The sequence below is a fragment of the Bufo gargarizans genome, chromosome 7 (genome assembly GCF_014858855.1).
Source record: "Bufo gargarizans isolate SCDJY-AF-19 chromosome 7, ASM1485885v1, whole genome shotgun sequence".
Taxonomy (NCBI): Eukaryota; Metazoa; Chordata; class Amphibia; order Anura; family Bufonidae; genus Bufo; species Bufo gargarizans.
Genome location: NC_058086.1, coordinates 128,747,218 through 128,770,985, shown reverse-complemented (window position 1 = coordinate 128,770,985; position 23,768 = coordinate 128,747,218). Strand labels below are relative to the sequence as shown.

The following is a 23,768-nucleotide window of genomic DNA, read 5'->3' as shown; positions in this document are numbered from 1 at the left end:
CAAGGCCAAACACTCCTTCTCCACCGCGGCGTATCCCACCTCCCGGGGTAAGAGTTTGCGGCTGATGTACGCCACCGGATGATCCCCCCCGTCGTCCCCCACTTGGCTTAGCACGGCTCCCAGTCCGAACATTGAGGCGTCCGTATGGACGATAAAACGTTTGTTATAATTCGGAGCTGCTAAGAGGGGGGCTTGGGTTAGGGCGGTTTTCAGTTTCTGGAAGGCTGCTTCACACTCCGGGGACCACAGGACTTGGCGGGGTAGGGATTTCTTGGTCAGGTCTGTCAGGAGTTTGGCGAGGTCGCTGTAGTGGGGGACAAACTTCCTGTAGTACCCCGCGGTGCCCAAGAAGGCGAGGACCTGGATCTTGGTCACGGGGGTGGGCCATTCTAGAATGGCTTCTACCTTGGCGGGTTCTGGTCGCTGGGTCCCACAGCCCACCCGGTGGCCGAGGTACTGCACCTCGGACATCCCTATTTTACATTTTTCCGGTTTAAGGGTCAGGTTGGCGTCCCTGATTCGATCTAATACCACCCCCAGATGGTGGAGGTGTTCCTCCCAGGTCTGGCTGTATATGGCTATGTCGTCCAGGTACGCGCAAGCGAACTCCTGTAGGCCATCGAGGAGGCGATCGATTAACCGCTGAAAGGTGGCCGGGGCGTTCTTCATCCCGAACGGCATGACCCGGAATTGGTACAGGCCGAACGGGGTGATGAAGGCCGACTTCGGGGTCGCCTCCTCTGCAAGGGGAATCTGCCAGTACCCCTTGCACAGATCGACGGTGGTCAAGAAATGGCCCTGGGAGATCTTGTCTAACAGCTCGTCGACTCGGGGCATGGGGTAAGCATCAGTGATGGTGCATTCGTTTAACCTCTGGTAGTCGACGCAAAACCGAGTGGTACCGTCCTTTTTGGGGACCAGGACTACGGGCGATGCCCAGGGACTGGTCGAAGGCTCGATCACCCCCAGCTCCAGCATTTCCCGGATTTCAGCCCGCATGGGTTCGCGTACTGCCTCCGGGAGTCTGTATGCTGGTTGCCGGAGGGGTCTCTGACCGGGGGTTTCTACTTGGTGCACGGTCCGGCTGGTATAGCCAGGGAGGGCAGAAAAGATCTCTTGGCGGTCTTGGAGCAGCTGCCTAACCTGTGCCTGTTTATCGGGTCCCAACTCCTCCCCCAGCTGCACCTGCGCTACCCCTGAGGGCTGACTATCTATCCCGGAAAGCTCTATCAGGGGAAACTGTTCTGCCTCCTCGGTGGCTGGAGCGCAGATGGCAGACACCGTCTCCGGGCGCTCGTGGTAGGCCTTGAGCATGTTGACATGGAACGTCCGCTGAATCCTGGTGTCGGTACAGCTGACAACCACATAGGTGGTTTCTCCCACTTGGGTTACCACCCGATAAGGGCCCTGCCAGGACGCCTGCAGCTTATTCTGCCGCTGTGGCTTTAACACCAGGACTTTCTGCCCCACGAGGAACGAGCGGCTGCGGGCAGAGCGGTCGTACCATGCCTTCTGCTGGGCCTGAGCTGCCTGCATGTTCCCCTGAACTAATTCTGTAAGTTCGGTCAGGCGCTCCCGGAGCTCCAGGACGTAACTCAGGACGGGGAGACCATCGGCTTCCTGTCCTCCCTCCCACTGAGCCCTGACTAAATCCAAGGGACCCCTGACCCTGCGTCCGTACAATAATTCGAAGGGGGAGAACCCGGTCGATTCTTGGGGGACCTCTCGGTAGGCAAATAACAAGTGGGGCAGGTATTTTTCCCAGTCCTTCCTTTTGTGGGCGAAGGCTCGGATTAGCTGTTTCAGGGTCCCATTAAACCGTTCGCACAGCCCGTTCGTCTGAGGGTGATATGGGGCACTGTGAAGCGCCCTAACACCGCACAGGCGCCAGAGCTGTTGGGTCAGCTCAGCAGTGAACTGGGAGCCCTGATCAGACAAAATCTCCCGTGGGAATCCTACCCGAGAGAACACCCGTAGGAGGGCATCGGCGATGGTGTCAGCCTGGATGTTGGACAGGGCCACCGCCTCGGGGTATCGGGTGGCGTAGTCCACCACGGTGAGAATATATCTCTTCCCGGTGGCGCTGGGGCGAGGCAGGGGGCCAATTATGTCGACCGCCACCCGACTAAAGGGTTCTTGTATGATGGGCATGGGGTGCAGTGGGGCTTTCGGGTGGTCTCCGGTTTTCCCCGTCTTCTGACAAACCGGGCAGGTGCGACAGTACTCTCGGGCATCCTCACTAAGACGGGGCCAAAAGAACGCTTGGGTTAACCGGTGTCGGGTCTTGGTCACCCCTAGGTGACCAGCGAGGGGAATGTCGTGGGCCAGTCTCAGGAGCTCCTGTCTAGGGGCCTGAGGGACTATTAATTGTTTATGGGGAGCCTGTGGCTTCCGGGTGCCCCCCCTTGCGGTGTACCTATACAATAACCCATCCTCCCACTCAATGCTATCGTCCATTGCGCCTTCCGGGTCCTTGCCGGCCCGGTCGCGATACCTCTCTAGGGTGGGGTCGGTCTGAGTCTGGTGTCAGAAGGTGGCCGGGGAGCCCCATGTGAGGGGGTGGTCAGGTCGAGGGGATGTGGTCTCGTTTGGTCGGGGTTTGGGTTGTGGTCTCACCTGGGTCCCAACGGGAGTGCCGTGGTTGTTCCGGTGGCTCTGTTGCCGGGTTGTCACCGGGGCTGCCGCGTCCGTGGCGTAGGCCGAGACCAAGCGTCCCAGGTCGTTCCCAAGGAGGATTTCAGCCGGTAGTTGGTCGAGTAAACCCACATTCACAGATCCCTCCCCAGACCCCCAATCAAGGTGGACTCGGGCAGTAGCGAGTCGAAGCACTTTTCCTCCGGCCACGCGGACAGCGACGGTGTGGTCTAGCCGGTTCTTTTTGGATATCAGGTGGTGGCGCCGGAGTCTCGGAGGCCCTCGGCAGCCCGCCCGTTGATCCACACCGCCTGTCGGTGGTGTTGGCGGTTGTCAGCCGAGGCAGCTTGTACGGGGTCGGCCTCGTGCAGCATCCCCCATTCTTCCTGGGGGTCCCAATACGGGGATTCGGTTTGGTAACAGTGGGCCGCAGGTGGTGCTCGGGGGGGTCCCCGCGGAAGGGGAGGTTGGTTGGGACAGTTCTGACGGTAGTGTCCCCCCTTGCCGCACCCGTAACATCGGATGGTAACCATGGAGTGCGAGCGGTTTGTCTGGGGGCGGTTCGCCAGTCTGGGTGCCGGCCAGCGAGTCGGTGGCTCCGGGGAAGGGGTGGATAGTGTGGGTCGAAGGGGTGGGGGTCGCTCTGTCCCGTTGGGTTTCCGTGTGTCCATATACTCATCTGCCCAGGTAGCCGCTTGCTGCACCGTCTGGGGCTTCTTGTCCCTCACCCACTCCCGTACTGCCGGGGCGGTGTGGTCAAAGAATTGTTCGAGGAGGAACAGCTGGGTGATGTCTTCCACGGTTCGAGCTTTGCTCCCTGCGAACCAGGTCTTCAGGTCTCTTTGCAGCCGGTGTGCCCACTCCACATGGGTAGTGCCGTTGGGCCGGCGTGAGTTCCGGAACTTCATCCGGCTGGCCTTGGGAGTGATGGCAAAGCGGGCCAGTAAGGTTTGCTTTACCTGCTCATAGTCCCGGGCTTCCTCGTCTGGGACGGTTCGATAGGCCTCCGCAGCTCGTCCGGTCAACTTACAGGCGAGAATCCCGACCCAAGCGGAACGTTGAACCTCGTGTATTTGGCACGACCGCTCAAAGTCTTGGAAGAAGCACAACACCAGTAACCAAATCTAGCACGAAATAAGATGTCCATACACTTAAACGCACAACCGAAATATAAAAGGAAGGAAAATGGTCTTTCAAATTGTCTGAGTTATTAGTCACGTGGCCCGCTGGACGGCGCGCTCAGGGCCGTTTCGTGACATCTCCTAAAGAGGATTCAGCTGCGGGATCGGAGTGCCACCAGTGCAGAGGTTGCTCAGGAATGGCAGCAGGCAGGTGTGAGCGCATCTGCACGCACAGTGAGGCGAAGACTTTTGGAAGATGGCCTGGTGTCAAGAAGGGCAGCAAAGAAGCCACTTCTCTCCAAAAAAAACATCAGGGACAGATTGATCTTCTGCAGAAAATATGGTGAATGGACTGCTGAGGACTGGGCAAAGTTATATTCTCCGATGAAGCCTCTTTCCGATTGTTTGGGGCATCAGGAAAAAGGCTTGTCCGGAGAAAAAAAGGTGAGCGCTACCATCAGTCCTGTGTCATGACAACAGTAAAGCATCCTGAGACCATTCATGTGTGGGGTTGCTTCTCATCCAAGGGAGTGGGCTCACTCACAATTTTGCCCCAAAACACAGCCATGAATAAAGAATGGTACCAAAACTCCAACAGCAACTTCTTCCAACAATCCAACAACAGTTTGGTGACGAACAATGCATTTTCCAGCACGATGGAGCACCGTGCCATAAGGCAAAAGTGATAACTAAGTGGCTCGGGGACCAAAACGTTGACATTTTGGGTCCATGGCCTGGAAACTCCCCAGATCTTGATCCCATTGAGAACTTGTGGTCAATCCTCAAGAGGCGGGTGCATAGCAGGCAACAAACGTGCGGGGAGGAGACTCGAGCATTGTGCTCAAACACATGCGGTATTCGGCTGAATATCGGCATGTGCCGAGCATCGAGATGCTCAAGTCGAACTGATGTTCGGCGGAGCATGCTCGATCAACACTAATTGTATGCTGTGGGCTCATCTCCACTATACAGCTAGGACGAGCTGCTAGAGGACAGTCAGAAGCTACTGCCCAGCCAAGATCTGGAGCAGACATTTGCAGCTTCCTCCGCTAGGCGGGCAAGTAGTGATGAGGAAAGTGGTGCAGGAGCGGTCAGGCTCCTGACCCAGAGACCGTTGAGGAGGACATTAGTGATGTGCAGACACTAGTTGATGATGATGAAGCCGATCGCACTTGGGAGCCGGGTGCAGAAGGGGCTTCATCATCATCAGGAGAAGAGGGTGGCAGCTTGCCTGTGAGGCAGCGGTTGAGCCAGCTGCGTGGTAGCATGGCTGGGAGTCAGCAGGGTGGAAGCAGTTGCAGGTCGGGAGACAAACGTGCCTGGGGTAGACCACCTGCTTCGCAGCAGCCTACCTGCCCGGGGCGTAGTGGTGCAGGGATTCACGGAGGCAGCGGCGTTCGCAGTCAGTAAGTGCGGACTGTTGGGGGGGAAATCACCTACTCTGCAGTATGGCAGTTTATTTAGCTGCCAGAAGAGGTTAACCTGGCCACATGTAGAATATGTGGGCAGAAGGTGAAGCTTTGCCAGAGTGCCAATGTATGCAGTGTCGCCATGCAGTGGCCTGGGAGAACCGTGTCTCTGCACAAATATGTCGAACAGAAGGTGGGCCAGTCCTTGAGCCTGTCGGTTACTGCCAAAGTGCACGGCAGCACCGATGTGTGGAGCTGTAGCTACGGTCCTGCACAGCCACACCAGCAACTTGGCCAGGTCACGCCGCTTCCGCATCCACGTTGTCAAGCCCTTGGTCCTGCGACAATGTTCGACTCTGCCTCTCACTGTGTCCTCAGCCTCCATTGCAGAGACAAGTCACAGTGCCCCTCCACAGTGGCATCTCTAGCTTTAAAAAAATTTGGGGGGCACACTGGGGGCCAGGACAAAAGTAGGGGGCAGCTATAATGATACAGTTACACAAGTATGCTTAGAAATGCTGCGATATTTTGCGCAATACCTAAAACCGCAACAGGGAAGAAAAGTTCTGCTGTCTGTGGTTTAAAAAAAAATACAATCACTCAGATTTCAACATGTCCTAGTTGCCTGTGGATGACACTGTTATAGGGAGGGGGATCTGTGGATGACACTGCTATGGGGGGGATCTGTGGATGACGCTGTTATGGAGGGGGATCTGTGGATGACACTGTTATGGAGGGGGATCTGTGGATGACACATACCGTATATAGCATCTTATGCTATATGTGTCATCCACAGATCCACCCTATGACAGTGTTATCCACAGATCCCCCTCCCTATAACAGTTTCATCCTCCCCGCCGCTCACAGGAGTGTACATTTGACATTTCTAAACTGTAATCCATATCCTGCAGTAATTTTAACTTTAAATCAGGATTCAGCGGCCGCTCATCTCTATTAGTACCTTAACCTTACACCACTCAGCTAGCTTCGGTAACAGGGCCAGGCTACAGCCTACAGGCACTGCCTGTTAGTTTTTACCGAACGAGCGCTGATTTCTGCAGGTCAGAGGATACAGATTACAGTTTAAAAGAAATGTACACTCCTGTGAGCGGTCCAGACCAGTGGTGGAACCAGAGCCTGGTCTCGGGAGGGGCGCTTCCAGATTATTTTCTGTCTGCCGCCAAAAAACAATGGTGCTTGCAGACAACACAGTGTAGAGGTATACTGTATATTGTGTGGCACAGTGTATGCTATATGTGTATAACATAAACATATTTCACATGAAAACTTACAATTACTTGGCTTGTCTTTGGGTATCTCAGACATCACTTCAACAGTTGGCTGGGGGGCTCGTGGAGCTGATGTTGTGTTTTATCCTAATGAGAAAGATTTCATAATAAGCATTTGGAGAAGGGGCAGAGGGATAGCAGAGCAGGGAGAGGCTGGTGCTGCTACTAGGGGGCTCATACCAATAATTCTCCTTATAATGTGACAGTGCAAAAAATACCCCCTTGTAATGCCCCCAGTTGAGCTATTGTCCCCATAGTGCCCCCATAATGTGCCAGTATAAAATACCCCTATATAGTGCCCCCAGTAAATGCCCCCATAGTGCTCCTCTCCCCCCTTTCTCCTAGTGCCCCCATAATGTACCAGTATAAAATGCTGCATTAGATGCCCTCAGTGTCCCCCATAATTTGCAAGTATAAAATACCCCTTCTTAGTGCCCCCCATAGATGACCCCATAGTACTCCTCTTCCCCCTTCCCCATAGTACCCACCATAATGTGTCCCATTATAAAATGCTACTGTACAGAGTCCCCCATATAAAATACCCCTTTGTGGCCTCAGTAGATGTCCCTATAGTGCCCACCAATAATGTGCCAGTAATAAGTGCCCCCAATCATGTGCCAGTAACAAGAGCCCCCAATCATGTGCCAGTAACAAGAGCCCCCAATCATGTGCCAGTAACAAGAGCCCCCATCATGTGCCAGTAGCAAGAGCCCCCCATCATGTGCCAGTAATAAGAGCCCCCCCAATGTGCCAGTAACAAGAGCCCCCATCACGTGCCAGTAACAAGAGCCCCCCATCATGTGCCAGTAACAAGAGACCCCCATCATGTGCCAGTAACAAGAACCCCCCCATAATGTGCCAGTAACAAGAGCCCCCCATCATGTGCCAGTAACAAGAGCCCCCATCACGTGCCAGTAACAAGAGCCCCCATCACGTGCCAGTAACAAGAGCCCCCCATCACGTGCCAGTAACAAGAGCCCCCCCCATCACGTGCCAATAATAAGAGCCCCCCATCATGTGCCAGTAACAAGAGCCCCCATCATGTGCCAGTAATAAGAGCCCCCACCCAATGTGCCAGTAACAAGAGCCCGCCAATCACGTGCCAGTAACAAGAGCCCCTCAATCATGTGCCAGTAATAAGGGCCCCCAATGTGCCAGTAACCAGATCCCCCCATCATGTGCCAGTAGCCAGATCCCCCCCATCATGTGCCAGTAATAAGAGCCCCCCATCATGTGCCAGTAACAAGAACCCCCCCATCATGTGCCAGTAACAAGAACCCCCCATCATGTGCCAGTAACAAGAGCCCCCCAATCATGTGCCAGTAATAGGGGCCCCCCAATGTGCCAGTAACAAGAGCCCCCCAATGTGCCAGTAACAAGAGCCCCCATTACGTGCCAGTAATAAGAGCCCCCCAATGTGCCATTAATAAGAGCCCAGCCCCCCACCACGTGCCAGTAATAAGAGCCGCCCCAATGTGCCAGTAACAAGAACCCCCCCATGTACCAGTAACAAGAGCCCCCCCATCATGTGCAGCCCAGTAACAAGAGCTTAGAGTTCCCTAATGTGCCAGTAACAAGAGCCCCCCTAAGGTGCCTGTAAATCTATTGTATATATATATAAAAAAAATATAAAAACACTTACCTCCATGTCAGCGATGCGATGCAGGCCTGTTCCAGCCTGTGTCCCGCGCTGTACTGCTCAAGCGGCGCTATGACGACATTGCGCCGCCTGCGCCGGCCTCTGATAGGCTGTTGGCACTAGGCCGGCAGCCTATCAGAGGAAGGGGAAGGCACACGCCTTCTCCCTCCCCTGCCCCGCTGCACTAGCACAGGCATCTGTATCGCTGTCCTGAGGACGGCGATACAGATGATTATGGAGATGAGCAATGGAAGCGCTTATCGCCCTGTGCCCTGCGTTTCTTGTTGATGCACGCGGATAGGATTACTCCACTGTGTAACTTCGATTTCAGCCAGTGGCAGCTCATGCGTAACACCTGCTGTTTACTCAGGTCCTTTGAGGAGGCCACGTTATTGGTCAGTCGCCAGGACTACAGAATGAACAACGTCATTCCACTGCTTCATATCCTGGAACAGATGCTGGTAACTATGGCTGGTAAGGGGACAGGAGACGTGTTGCCTCGATCTCATGGCCACAGGACCCCTGTGGGGGCTGAACTGGAAGAGAAGGAGGGATAGGAGGACATTGGAGCACAGGCAATTTGACCGGGGGCCCTCTGCACTCACGTTCCACTGCCATGGCTGCTGGGCAGGAGCAGTACCAGCTTCATCAGCAGCAGCCTGAGTCTACAATCGCTGATGAGTAGCTTTCTTCACCCGCATAGTGAAGAAACTACTCATCAGCAGCAGCAGGTAGACCTGGAGCAGGACCTGAACCTGCAGGTGGTGGCATACTTGGACAGCACCCTGCCACCCAACATTGAAGATCCGCTGGACTACTGGATAGCCAAACTTGATTTGTGGGCGCAACTAGCAGAGTTTGCCCTGGAAAGGCTGTCCTGCCCGGCCAGTAGTGTGGCATCAGAGCGGGTTTTTAGTGTGGCGAGGGGCCATAATTATGGCCCCTCTGTGGCCTCCTGATGCTGCTGCCACCTCCAAACTATGTCACCTTGCCACTCTGTGGTATCCTGTTGCTGCTGCTGCCGTCTCCGCATTATGTCACCTTGCCACTCTGTGGTATCTTGTTGCTGCTGGTGCCATCTCCACACTATGTCACCTTGCTACTATGTCATCTCCTGATACTGCTGCTGCTACTGCCATCTCCACACCATGTCACCTTACCACTCTGTGGTATTCTCCTGATGCTGCCAACTCCACCTTGCCACTCTGTGGTATTCTGCTGCTGCTGCCGCCATCTACACATTATGTCATCTTGCTACTATGTGGTCTCCTGATGCTGTTGCTGCTACTGCCATCTCCACACTATGTCACCTTGCTACTCTGTGGTTTCTTCCTGATGCTGTTGCCACCTCCAGACTCGGTCATTGTGCCACTCTGTGGCCTCCTAATGCTGCTTCCACCTCACCACTATGTCATAGGGTCACTCTGTGGACTTCTCATGCTGTTCCCACCCTCCCTACTTCATGACTGGTCCACTATTTGCCTTTCAGCCAGGCTGGCATAATGATTTATTTGACCTTTCTTCTGATCTGACAGAAGGAAGGAAAAATGAGATGCACAACGGATCCTGTCTGTGTAGCAGCTGTAAGGCCTATGATTTGGTAGCCAAAAACAGGAGTGGGTACAAAACACAGAAGACATGCAAATATTCCATTCACGTGTAATCTCTGTTTTACATCCACTCCTGTTTTTTTGGGCACTAGCAATACTGTTGGATTATTGAGCAAATGCTGACCGAGTGAAGGTGGATGCTCCACAGACTGGATCCGTTTTTTGTGGGTTATTGTTCTGACGGGTCAGAGGAAAGGCAAATTAATCCGTGACGTCAACCCAAACTTACTGCTGACATCCTCTCCACTCTGTCTGGGGGGCTATACTTGTATACGCGTTTAATAGAACAGGTTCTGTAGACATCTATGTGGAATCACCTGGTGAGGGTGTAAAAGGAGTGCACTTCTTCTTGACGCTAACATCCACCTGTAAGGCTGAGTTCATACTTGAGTTATTTGGTCAGTGTTGGCCCTGTGACTGCCCAAATAAGTGAAATGTGCAGTGATTCTAAGAGCGACGCCTGTCATGTGCATGTCATACTGACTCACAGTATTGTTTCACTACTACAGCAGACTCCTTATGCATGTTACTGCAAGGCACAGTTTTCTACACCCCTGTAAAGGCTCTCTGCAGCCCGGAAATAGCCGTTTTTTTACCACGATTCGCCGCGAACCGGCCGAATCGAAATTTTGAATAATTCACTTATCTCTACCGAATTCTTCTGTGAAAATGGAAAGTTGACCATTCAGGCAAGACACAAAGGCCCCCTCATCTACCTTGTTCCAGTTAATGGTGTACCCTTAGAGAGACCCAGGTACTTTATTTAACTGATAAGAAATACTAAGAGGTTCCCAGAGTTAGATACCTTCAATAAAATATCCTTGGCAAAGGCCACTACCTTAAATCTCCATACACAATAACTGGAGGTATTGTGCAAATGGTAGAGGAGGAGGTGCAACAGGAGTCTAAATAAAATTGAATACAGGAGGCAGTCCTGTCATGTCCCCCAAATGGAGTGGTGACAATTTCTGGGGAAAGGAGGTTAAAATATTCCACTGAAAAACCATCCCGGCTGGGGGTCTTGTTGGAATGTGGAGTAGAATTACCCACATTGCCCCTTCCTCTGTGATATCAGTCCAAAGCAACCTGGTTACTATCAAATGGACATACAAACCGGATTTCAAAAAAGTTGGGACACTAAACAAATTGTGAATAAAAACTGAATGCAATGATGTGGAGATGGCAAATGTCAATATTTTATTTGTAATAGAACGTAGGCGACAGATCAAACGTTTAATCCGAGTAAATGTATCATTTTAAAGGAAAAATACGTTGATTCAAATTTTCACGGTGTCAACAAATCCCCAAAAAGTTGGGACAAGTAGCAATAAGAGTCTGGAAAAAGTAAATTTGAGCATAACGAAGAGCTGGAAGACCAATTAACACTAATTAGGTCAATTGGCAACATGATTGGGTATAAAAAGAGCTTCTCAGAGTGGCAGTGTCTCTCAGAAGCCAAGATGGGTAGAGGATCACCAATTCCCACAATGTTGCGCAGAAAGATAGTGGAGCAATATCAGAAAGGTGTTACCCAGCGAAAAATTGCAAAGACTTTGCATCTATCATCATCAACTGTGCATAACATCATCCGAAGATTCAGATAATCTGGAACAATCTCTGTGCGTAAGGGTCAAGGCCGTAAAACCATACTGGATGCCCGTGATCTCCGGGCCCTTAAACGACACTGCACCACAAACAGGAATGCTACTGTAAAGGAAATCACAGAATGGGCTCAGGAATACTTCCAGAAACCATTGTCAGTGAACACAATCCACCGTGCCATCCGCCGTTGCCAGCTGAAACTCTACAGTGCAAAGAAGAAGCCATTTCTAAGCAAGATCCACAAGCTCAGGCGTTTTCACTGGGCCAGGGATCATTTAAAATGGAGTGTGGCAAAATGGAAGACTGTTCTGTGGTCAGACGAGTCACGATTCAAAGTTCTTTTTGGAAATCTGGGAAGCCATGTCATCCGGACCAAAGAGGACAAGGACAACCCAAGTTGTTATCAACGCTCAGTTCAGAAGCCTGCATCTCTGATGGTATGGGGTTGCATGAGTGCGTGTGGCATAGGCAGCTTGCATGTCTGGAAAGGCACCATCAATGCAGAAAAATATATTCAGGTTCTAGAACAACATATGCTCCCATCCAGACGTCATCTCTTTCAGGGAAGACCCTGCATTTTTCAACAAGATAATGCCAGACCACATTCTGCATCAATCACAACATCATGGCTGCGTAGGAGAAGGATCTGGGTACTGAAATGGCCAGTCTGCAGTCCAGATCTTTCACCTATAGATAACATTTGGCGCATCATAAAGAGGAAGGTGCAACAAAGAAGGCCCAAGATGATTGAACAGTTAGAGGCCTGTATTAGACAAGAATGGGAGAGCATTCCTATTTCTAAACTTGAGAAACTGGTCTCCTCGGTCCCCAGACATCTGTTGAGTGTTGTAAGAAGAAGGGGAGATGCCACACAGTGGTGAAAATGGCCTTGTCACAACTTTTTGGGGATTGTTGACACCATGAAATTCTGATTCAACATATTTTTCCCTTAAAATGGTACATTTTCTCAGTTTAAACTTTTGTTCCGTGATTTATGTTCTATTCTGAATAAAATATTAGAAGTTGGCACCTACACATCATTGCATTCAGTTTTTATTCACGATTTGTATAGTGTCCCAACTTTTTGGGAATCCGTTTTGTACTTACATAGTGTAAAAATCTCTAAATCTTATTTTGGCATTATCTAGATGCACTCATCTATGTGGAAGGCACTCTCAGTCAAATTAGGTATGAATCCATCTTTGCAGATCACGTACACCCATACATGCTGATTTACTTCCCTGGGGCGGATAGGATCTTCCTGCAAAATAATGCGGCACACAGTAGAAATGTCTGACATTGGTTGGAAAGCCTTTCCAACAACTATACAGGTCCCCTAATTCACCAGATTTGAACCCAATTGAGCATCTGTGGAACCACCTTGAATTTCATGTTTGCTCTATGGATCCTTCCCCATGCAGCCTCCAGCAGCTATTAGATGCACTGCAGTCGACATGGTTCCAGATATATGTGACAACCTACCAGGACATTATTAAGTCACATTAAGCCTATCCAGCTGCTGTCTATGCTTACTCTATATGTTAGCTGTTGGTCAAACTGTGTATATGTTTTGGAATAACATGCATATTCTCTGTCCTCCTTGTTGAGCGTCCTCCACACATCACATAGCGCTATATGGTCCACCAGCTTCAAAGCAGTGCCCATGGATCAGGTGTATGACTAGTTCTAGAAGAGGATCAGTCAAAAATCCATTAAGGATCACATTAAAGACTTAAGAGCTGTAAGATCTTTGAGATAAACATAGTCAATTAAGTATATTGGCTATCCTCAATAGACAACTCTCTCAGGTCAGCTTTAGAATCCAAAACCTGCATTGAAGTCCTTGCCTGGAAATTTTAGCAGCATGTGCATCAATGCTCTCTTTCTAAAAAAAATTGATATATAGAGGACGTTCTGGAGACAGAGTCAGTGAAGTCAGTTCGGTCAAGCCAGTTTACACCAGAGAGTTTGTGTCTAACCAGCAACCTGTGACTGTCATGTACACTACACACAGGGGGAGGATAGTGACCACTGTGCTCCACCCTCAACCCTGGCCCTGCCTACTTGCCTCGCAAGTCCTCATGACAGGGGACAACTAGACGGCAGTCCCTAACTTAGGATACGTGCTGGGAAGACAGACAAGACAAATAACGGAACGTGAATGGACCGGGTCAATACCTAGAGAGCTACGCAGTACTAAGGAATGAGCAGAGAATAGTCAGGAAAAGCCGAGGTCAAATACCAGGAGAGAAACGAAGTACAACAGGAGTCTGCGAAGAATCGTCAGATGGAAGCCGGGGTCAGGATACCAGGAGATATGCGCAGTACAGGAGGAGCAGGCAAAGGATCGTCAGGGAACAGGATCAGGTGAGTATTCAGTAGTCCAACAAATAGCCAGGAACCTAGAATTAACAGGCAACCTGTGGCCAGCAGGCTGCCTGTATTTATAGTGGGGTCTGATGGTCATGTGACGTGGCCAGCGTCACATGACCGACAGACAAGTCGAGCACCGAGTGATCAGCTCGACGCTCAAGGCAGACCTAGGAGCAGGGAGCCTCCCAGCAAGCAAAGCCGCCCTGGAAACGAGGCCAAACACAGATCCTCGCTCCCGAAGCTAAGCAGCAGGTCTGCGGCTGATGGGAGACCAAGTGTGCCTTTGTCGCCCTGTGACACAACCAGGACAGATGCAAAGATGTAATACTGAACAGCTAAACTGTCCTGGAGCAGATGCCATCTAAAACAGGGCTAGAACAACAACAAAAGCAAGCAAGATGAAAGAAGAGGTGTAGACAGGGGCGCAGCTATAGGGGGTGCAGCGGTAGCAGTTGCTACCGGGCCCAGGAGCCTGAGGGAGCCCAAAGACCCTTGTGCAGCATAAGAAGACACCAGTATTATAGAAAGTCCATGCTGGTCAAGTGAAACCTCTGGCTGGAGGGATAGGGTTAGGTCAAGAATTTGGCATGGGGTGGGGGGTGCTGTTTCAATTTTTGCCTCAGACAGCACAAAGACTATGTGCTCCCCTGCCCCTTGCCACAAAGCACTGAGGGAAGGGGGGCCCCCCAAGCTGAACTCTTGCACCAGGGCCCATGAGCCTTTAGCTACGCCCCTGAGTGTAGAGGAAATCCAATAGAGACAACTTGTCAGAAAATGATTTATTAGCTCTACAGCACATGTCCAGGATGGTGCCTGGATATGCATTTAAGCAGATTGATCACCTGTGTGAGAATCTCCACATCCCACAGCAGAAGGGTTTGCCTACTGTGAGTGGACATCCCTCTGATTGTATTGTCTAAAATATACAGCCCACATCTGGATGCGTATGTCTGAGTCAGCAACTGAAATCTGTAATGTGCATTTTGTGTACCATCTGTCAGTCCATTGCATTAGAAGGACTGTCTTAATATGTTTGCATTTGATTTCTTCAGTAAAGAACTGTTGTGCTGCAAACTGCCTCAGCATTGCTACCTGCACTACTACACTGAAAAGTGTTGTCATTTCAAACCGGGACCCTGCCTTCAACCTCAAAACCTTTAACACCTGGGCACCTCAACCATTATCAGACAGGAGAACCCCAGAACCAGAATTTACCCTGAAGGAAAGAAATGTGTGCCCCTGTCCATCACTGCAAGCTGGCCCAGGGAGAGTCAGAATTGTGATTACATTGTGATTATTTCAACTGCTACCCCCATCTGGCCACTTGCACTTATGCCTTTGCTGCCTGGTTGCTGCACAGATATGTTTTGTTAAAAGCAGAAGTGACCCTAAGGTTGTTAAATATGTGCTATGTTCCACAGGTGAGTTCTAGAAAACAACTCCAGAAGCAATATGTGACAGGGAGCTGGTGATGAGAAAATTGTAAATGAACAGTTCATGTGCTTGGTTAACACATATTAATAAGTTGGCTAGAGGAACAGACCCTTAGTGGTGACCAAAAGGCAGATATGCAGTCTCCATGTACAGTCAAAGATCACTTCAGTATATCCGCTCAACAGAAATAGCAGCCCTCACCCCTCAGCTAAGCTCTCATACAGTCCCACAATGGCTTACTCTCAATATTATAGCCAATCCACCAGCACTTCGTCGAGCAGCTTAGTACCCCAAGGTCGGCGGCAGTCTTCTGGAACCATTGACTCTTCGCAAACAATGGTGCCCAAGCACTGTGACCCTGTATCACTGATGTCCTGGATTTGATTGTGAGCAAGGGCAACATCTTAATGGAATTAGTATGTTCTTCCTGTATTTGCATGGGTTTGTTCTGAGTGCCCTGGTTTCCTCCCATACACCAAAAGACATACTGACAGGGAATCTAGATTGTGAGCACTACTGGTGACAGTGAGTGGTGACAGTGTCTGTGAAGCATTTCAGAATATGTTGCAGTTATACTGTATAAAAAAGAGAAATAAATAAGTTTGACTGATTTTCATCTGAGGCAGATCTCCAGAGAAAGAGCTGTAAATACAAGCCAAGAGGGAGGAATCCAATATGGCAGCCTCTCCACTGCCGAACCCTGCAGTCAATGTGCTTTGTCCACAGTGTATTCCAGCCACTTATAACCAGAAGAACATATCTTTTATAGACTGCACCTCTACTCATATTCTGAGGAGGAGGCAAACAGAAGGTATTATACAAGATGGTGGCACCTTCCATCAGAGATAGGCCCACAAGTAGTGGATGCCAAATTTGGCACCAAGGACTCTGAACAATGTCCAAATAATCTGTTTTCTAATGGAGACGGTAATAAGAATAGTTAGAGCCAATAGTTTTGCATGGTGGCAGGTATAAATGGACTTGATTCTCTGCACCCGGCAGTACTGGTATAACATGTTTATGGTGATAGTATTTGGATATAGTATTTGGACAAAAGAGGATCTCTGGTAGAGATGAGCAAATTACCTGAAATTTGTTTTAACCTCAATACTCGCGTGTCAGATTTGATTTGTGGGGGCATTATGGGGGTTTACATTTTCTGTGGGGCACTCTGGGGGTATAATAATAATGTGGGTAGTATGGGGTGCATAAATACTGTGTGGAGGCACTAAGGGGGCATAACTACTGGGACAAGTTAGGGTGGTCTCGCACTTGCTTTATGGCACTCTGTTATACAGTCCTGATCAAAAGTTTAAGACCACTTGAAAAATGGCAAAAAATCTTATTTTACATTGTTGGATATTAACAAGGTTCCAAGTAGAGCTTCAACATGCAACAAGAAGAAATGAGAGTTAGACAAAACATTTTTTGAGCATTCAATTAATTGAAAATAACGATTAAACTGAAACAGGCTGTTTTTCAGCTGATCATAATTTTAGGACCACATGCCTTTAAAATGCCAAATCTGTGCAAAGATGTGGATTCATTGTCATTTTTTTGTCAGGTAGTCACACGTTGTGATGGCAAAGGCAAAAAAACTCTCCCTTTTTGAACGTGGTCGGGTTGTTGAACTGCATAAGCAGGGTCTCTCACAGCACGCCATCGCTGCTGAGGTGGGATGCAGTAAGACAGTTATTTGGAATTTCTTAAATGATCTTGAGGGTTATGGAACAAAAAAGTCAAGTGGAAGACCCAAAGAAATTTCATCAGCACTGAGCCGGAGGATCCAATTGGCTGTCCGTCAAGACACTAGACGATTCTCGACCCAAATTAAAGCCCTTACTGGTGCTGACTGCAGCCCTATAACCATCAGACGGCATCTGAGACTGAAGGGCTTCAAAAACAAAAAACGTCTTCACAGACCTCGTCTCCTTGAACGCCACAGAACTGCTTGTTTGGACTTTGCAAGAGAGCACCAAACATGGGATATTCAAAGGTGGAAGAAAGTTTTATTCTCTGATGAGATTTTTTTTTTACCTTGATGGTCCTGATGGTTTCCAACGTTACTGGCATGACAAGCAGATCCCACCTGAGATGTTTTCTACGCGTCACAGTGGAGGGGGCGCCATAATGGTCTGGGCTGCTTTTTCCTTTAGTGGAACAATGGAGCTTCAGGAAGTGCAGGGGCGTCAAACGGCCCCTGGCTATGTCCAGATGTTGCAGAAAGCATTCCTCATGACTGAGGGCCCTCGTCTGTGTGGTAACGACTGGGTTTTTAACAGGACAACTCTACAGTACACAATGCCCGCAGGACAAGGGACTTCTTCCAGGAGAATAACATCACTCTTTTGGCCCATCCTGCGTGTTCCCCTGATCTAAATCCAATTGAGAACCTTTGGGGATGGATGGCAAGGGAGGTTTACAAAAATGGACAACAGTTCTGTCACGGACGGTGTACAGGAAACAAGACAAAGCAACATGCATATATGACTCACTGGATCCAAAGCTAAGGAACCAAGGGGAGACCCCTGCACAAGACCTAGCACTTTCCCTGGCTGCTCAGCCTATGCAAAGATCCCAGAGGTGGATGGTTGCATATCCACGTACCTCGACTATATAACCCCTGAACACCCTACAATAGTGAGAGGACACGACCACCGGCTCCCTACACCAGACACGGAGGGAGTCAGGGTCACCTGGGATCCAGCAAACAGAAAATAACAGATGAAAGTACAGCACTTAACTTTAGTAGCAGACTGGGAAATGGGATCAGCATGCACACACACTCCAGGAAGAAATATAAGCCGCCCAGTAATGCATCATGGGGAGGAATTTAAAGGGAAGCAATCAGTCCAACTACATGACAGCTGAGAGAGGCTAACGAGATGAGGAACTGAACAGCACAACAAAGAAAACTCAAGGAGGAGGTTCTGAAAGGCTTCTGTCAGAGCTTCTCAGCTGTCTGGTTGTGACAGTACCCCTCCCTCTACGAGTGGACTCCGGACACTCAGAGCCCACCTTCTCAGGATGGGACCTATGAAAAGCCCTGACGAGAGGCCTTAATGTCCGTCACTGGGACCCACATCCTCTCCTCAGGACCATACCCCTCCCAATGAACAAGGTACTGAAGAGAACCGCGGACAAGACGAGAATCCACAATCCTAGAGACCTGAAATTCAAGATTCCCATCAACCATAATCGGAGGAGGAGGCAAAGGCGAGGGTACAATGGGTTGAACATAAGGTTTCAATAAGGACTTATGAAAAACATTATGGATCTTCCAAGTCTGAGGAAGATCAAGACGGTATGCAACAGGATTGATGACAGACAGGATTTTGTAAGGCCCAATAAACCTAGGACCCAACTTCCAGGAGGGAACCTTCAATTTGATATTCTTGGTAGACAACCACACCAGATCACCAACATTCAGGTCCGGACCAAGCACACGTCTCTTATCTGCCACACGCTTATATCTCTCACTCATGCTCTTTAGATTATCCTGAATCTTTTGCCAAATAGATGACAAAGACGAGGAGAATCTGTCCTCATCAGGTAAACCAGAAGACCCCTCTCCCGAGAAAGTCCCAAACTGCGGATGAAACCCATATGCACCAAAAAATGGTGACTTATCAGAGGACTCCTGACGACGGTTATTTAAAGCAAACTCAGCAAGGGACAAAAAAGAACACCAATCCTCTTGATTCTCCGCCACAAAACAGCGCAGATATGTCTCCAGATTCTGATTGACGCGCTCTGTCTGGCCATTCGACTGCGGGTGGAAAGCAGAAGAGAATGACAACCGAACCCCCAAGCAAGAACAGAAAGCCTTCCAGAATCTGGAAACAAACTGCGTGCCCCTATCAGAGACTATGTCTGAAGGAATACCGTGCAATTTGACAATGTGATCAATAAATGCCTGCGCCAGCGTCTTAGCATTGGGCAAACCAGGAAAAGGGATGAAATGCACCATTTTGCTAAAACGGTCCACCACCACCAGAATCACAGTCTTCCCCGAGGAACGAGGCAGGTCCGTTATGAAGTCCATGTACAGATGTGTCCAAGGACGGGAAGGAATGGGTAAGGGAAGGAGAGGACCTGATGGCCGTGAATGAGGGACTTTGGCACGAGCGCAAGTCTCGCAGGCTGCCACAAAACCCTCAACCGACTTACAAAGCGCAGGCCACCAGAATCTCCGAGCGATGAGATCCAGTGTGGCTCTTGCCCCCGGGTGCCCAGCAAGGACCGTATCGTGGTGTTCCTTAAAAGTCTTGTGTCTTAAAGCGAGAGGCACAAACAACCTCCCAGGAGGACAAAGATCAGGAGCCTCTGACTGGGCTGCCTGCACCTCTGCCTCCAATTCAGAAAAAAGAGCAGAGACCACCACACCTTCAGCCAAAATGTGAATCGGGTCTTCAAAATTCCCGCCTCCCGGAAAACAACGTGACAGGGCATTTGCCTTCACATTCTTAACTCCAGGGCGGAACGTGACAACAAAATTAAATCTTGAAAAGAACAAAGACCATCTGGCCTGTCTCGGGTTCAGACGCTTGGCTGACTCCAAGTAGGCCAGATTTTTATGGTCAGTAAACACGGTAATAGGGTGTCTGGCTCCCTCCAGCCAATGGCGCCATTCCTCAAAAGCTAATTTGATGGCCAACAATTCCCTATCTCCCACATCGTAATTTCTCTCTGCGGAGGAGAGTTTTTTTCAAGAAAAAGGCACACGGTCGCCATTTGGCAGGAGAGGAACCCTGAGACAAGACCGCACCCACACCCACCTCAGAAGCATCAACCTCAACTATGAAGGGTAAAGAAATATCAGGTTGCACCAAGATGGGAGCGGAAGCAAAACTATCCTTGATATTAGAAAAAGCCTTACGCGCCTCTACCGACCAAGAAGAAAAATCTACCCCCTTTCTGGTCATATCAGTGAGTGGTTTAACAATAGAGGAATAATTCAAAATAAACTTCCTGTAATAATTGGCAAAGCCCAAAAAACGCATCAGCGCCCTCTGATTCTCAGGAAGCTCCCACTCAAGCACAGCGCGGACCTTCTCGGGGTCCATGCGAAAACCAGAAGCGGAGAGAAGAAACCCCAGAAATTTAATTTCTGGAACCGCAAACACACATTTTTCCAGTTTCGCATATAATTTATTCTCCCGCAGAATGAGCAAGACCTGACGTAAATGTTCCTTATGAGTTTTGAAATCAGGAGAAAAAATCCAAATGTCATCCAAATACACTAATACAAATTTTCCCATCAAATGATAAAAAATGCTGTTCATGAAATGCTGAAAAACGGCTGGGGCAGTCATCAAACCAAAAGGCATAACCAAATTTTCAAAATGGCCCTCAGGGGTATTGAAGGCCGTCTTCCATTCGTCCCCTTCTCTGACCCTGACCAGGTTGTATGCCCCTCTTAGATCTAATTTGGAAAAGACTTTAGCCCCAACAACCTGGTTAAACAGGTCCGGGATTAGAGGAAGCAGATAAGGGTCACGAATAGTGATACTGTTCAGCTCCCTGAAATCCAGACAAGGTCTTAAAGAACCATCTTTTTTCTCAACAAAGAAAAAACCAGCGGCAACAGGTGACTTCGAGGGTCGTATGTGTCCTTTTCTCAGACTCTGAGATATAAGCACGCATAGCGATCCTCTCAGGTTGGGAAAGATTGTATAAACGAGATTTAGGCAGCTTGGCGCCTGGGATGAGATTAATAGGGCAATCGTACTCCCTGTGCGGGGGCAAATCCTGAACTCCACTCTCAGAGAAGACATCCGAAAATTCTGAGAGAAAAGATGGTACAGTCTTAGTAGCAACCTCAGAAACATATGTCGTGAGGCAATTCTCTCTGCAAAAGTCACTCCAACCATTTATTTGCCTCGCTTGCCAATCAATGGTGGGATTATGTTTAGTGAGCCAGGGTAGCCCCAACACTAGAGGAGTAGGCAAACCGCTAAGGACGAAACATGACACATCCTCAACATGAGCATCACTCACAATTAAACGGATATTGTGAACTATGCCCTTTAATGATTTCTGAGAAAGTGGAGCGGAATCAATAGCAAAAACAGGAATATACTTTCCCAAAGTGCACACCTGGAAACCATGAGTTATTGCAAATTGACTATCAATGAGATTGACCGCTGCTCCACTATCCACAAAAATCTCACAAAAAATGCTCTTGCTCTCTAGCGCCACCCTAGCAGGCAGGACAAAACGGGAACTACAAGCAAACGGAAAACCTTAAATTTCCGCCTCAACCCTGCCAATAGTAACAGACGGAACATTTTTAAAAGATTTTTTCCTGTTTGTTTCTTTATTACTCCCAGAAAACTGCCTGAATCTCCTAGAGGGACAAACATTTGCCAAATGATTTATACCTCCACAACAAAAACAAACCCTCCCATGCGAGCTGAATCTTCTATTGTCAGAAGCAATCAACCCCAGCTGCATGGGCTCCTGCTCAGAAGGGGCTGACAGTGACCGAGAGCCCTGCGCACAGAAAGAGACTGCTGCACTGTCCTGGGACTGAGTATGACAGGAAGGAGATATCTCTCCTCTCTTTCTAAGACGCCTGTCAATACGAACGGCCTGAGACATAGCAGTGTCCAAGGAAATTGGTCTCTCATGAAAGGCAAATGCATCTTTCAATCCCTCTGAAAGACCATGGCAAAATTGACTTCGGAGTGCAGCATCATTCCAACCAGTATCAGCTGCCCATCTCCGAAATTCTGAGCAGTATATCTCTGCGGATTGTTTACCCTGGCATAATAGACGTAGTCTAGACTCAGCCAGAGCAATACGATCCGGATCATCATATATCTGACCCAGGGCTAAAAAGAATTCATCCACTGAACGGAGAGGCCGTGCCCCCTTCGGCAGCGAAAAGGCCCAAGACTGAGCGTTACCCCTGAGCAGCGATATAATGATCCCCACCCTCCGTTCCTCATCACCAGAGGAATGGGGAAGAAGGCGAAAATGGAGTTTGCAAGCTTCTCTAAAACGCACAAAATTCTCACTACCCCCGGAGAACGTATCCGGGAGCGAGATCTTAGGCTCAGAACAAACTCCATGAACGCAAGCTGAAACGGTCACTTGAAGCTGAGAAAAGGTCTTACGAAGATCAGCTACCTCCAATGAAAGACCCTGGAAGCGTTCAGCCAAAAGTGAAACCGGATCCATGCTTGAGACGGTTTTGGCGGCTTATAATGTCACGGATGGTGTACAGGAAACAAGACAAAGCAACATGCATATATGACTCACTGGATCCAAAGCTAAGGAACCAAGGGGAGACCCCTGCTCAAGACCTAGCACTTTCCCTGGCTGCTCAGCCTATGCAAAGATCCCAGAGGTGGATGGTTGCATATCCACGTACCTCGACTATATAACCCCTGAACACCCTACAATAGTGAGAGGACATGACCACCGGCTCCCTACACCAGACACGGAGGGAGTCAGGGTCACCTGGGATCCAGCAAACAGAAAATAACAGATGAAAGTACAGCACTTAACTTTAGTAGCAGACTGGGAAATGGGATCAGCATGCACACACACTCCAGGAAGAAATATAAGCCGCCCAGTAATGCATCATGGGGAGGAATTTAAAGGGAAGCAATCAGTCCAACTACATGACAGCTGAGAGGCTAACGAGATGAGGAACTGAACAGCACAACAAAGAAAACTCAAGGAGGAGGTTCTGAAAGGCTTCTGTCAGAGCTTCTCAGCTGTCTGGTTGTGACAAGTTCCAGACAGTAGATGGCCTTCGTGTGGCCGTCTTCACCACTTGGAGAAATGTTCCCACTCACCTCATGGAAACGCTTGCATCAAGCATGCTGAAACAAATTTTTTAAGTGATAAACAATAACGGCAGAGCTACTCATTACTGAGTTCATGTTTGGAAGTTGGATTTCTGTTTTGCGAGGGTTTTTTTTTTTTTTGGTGGTCCTAAACTTTTGATCAGCTGAAAAACAGCCTGTTTCAGTTTATTTGTTGTTTTCATTAAATTGAATGCTCACAAAATGTTTTGTCTCACTCCCATTTCTTCTTGTTGCATGTTGAAGCTCTACTTGGAACCTTGTTAAGATCCAGCCATGCTAAATATGATTTTTTGCAATTTTTCAAGTGGTCTTAAACTTTTGATCAGGACTGTATGTTCCGTTTATACGTATATAACGGAATTCCCAGACGGAATGCGAAACAGAAACCTTTAGAGGCATTCCGTTTTGATCCATCATAATAGAAGCCTATGGGCAAGCATAACGTACCCGTCTGGTTTCTGTTATGCAGGACAGGAAAAAAAGTCCTGTCCGGTTTGTTCAGTTTTGTCCTTATTGACAATGAATGGGGAGAGAACTGAAGCTTGTGCTGTAATTTTGAGACCCTGTGCCAGATGGAGTGACAGTGCTCATGCACAATCTGCTACTCATTCATTTCAGGGGGGGCCCCGAGGGGTATAGGGTGTTCATTCTCGTGGTGGTCCCAGTGGTAGGATCCCTACTGATCTAATAATTATCCCCTAAGCATTTTTTGGAGATCCGGTGACATATCGGGGCTCTCCATGGGGCTGCCAGGAACCCCGGTGACGTCACCAGCACTAATCGGTGGGATTTAGCGCTGCCCTAGCCAGTAAAATGGCTAGGGCAGCGCTAAAGCCG

General features: G+C 49.2%; 1 protein-coding gene across 1 annotated transcript in view; it reads right to left on the bottom strand.

Moving 5' to 3' along the window:
* Nucleotides 1-23,768, bottom strand: part of LOC122943297 (coagulation factor XIII B chain-like) — an 83,134-nt gene that overhangs the window by 40,769 nt on the left and 18,597 nt on the right. The window lies entirely within an intron of this gene.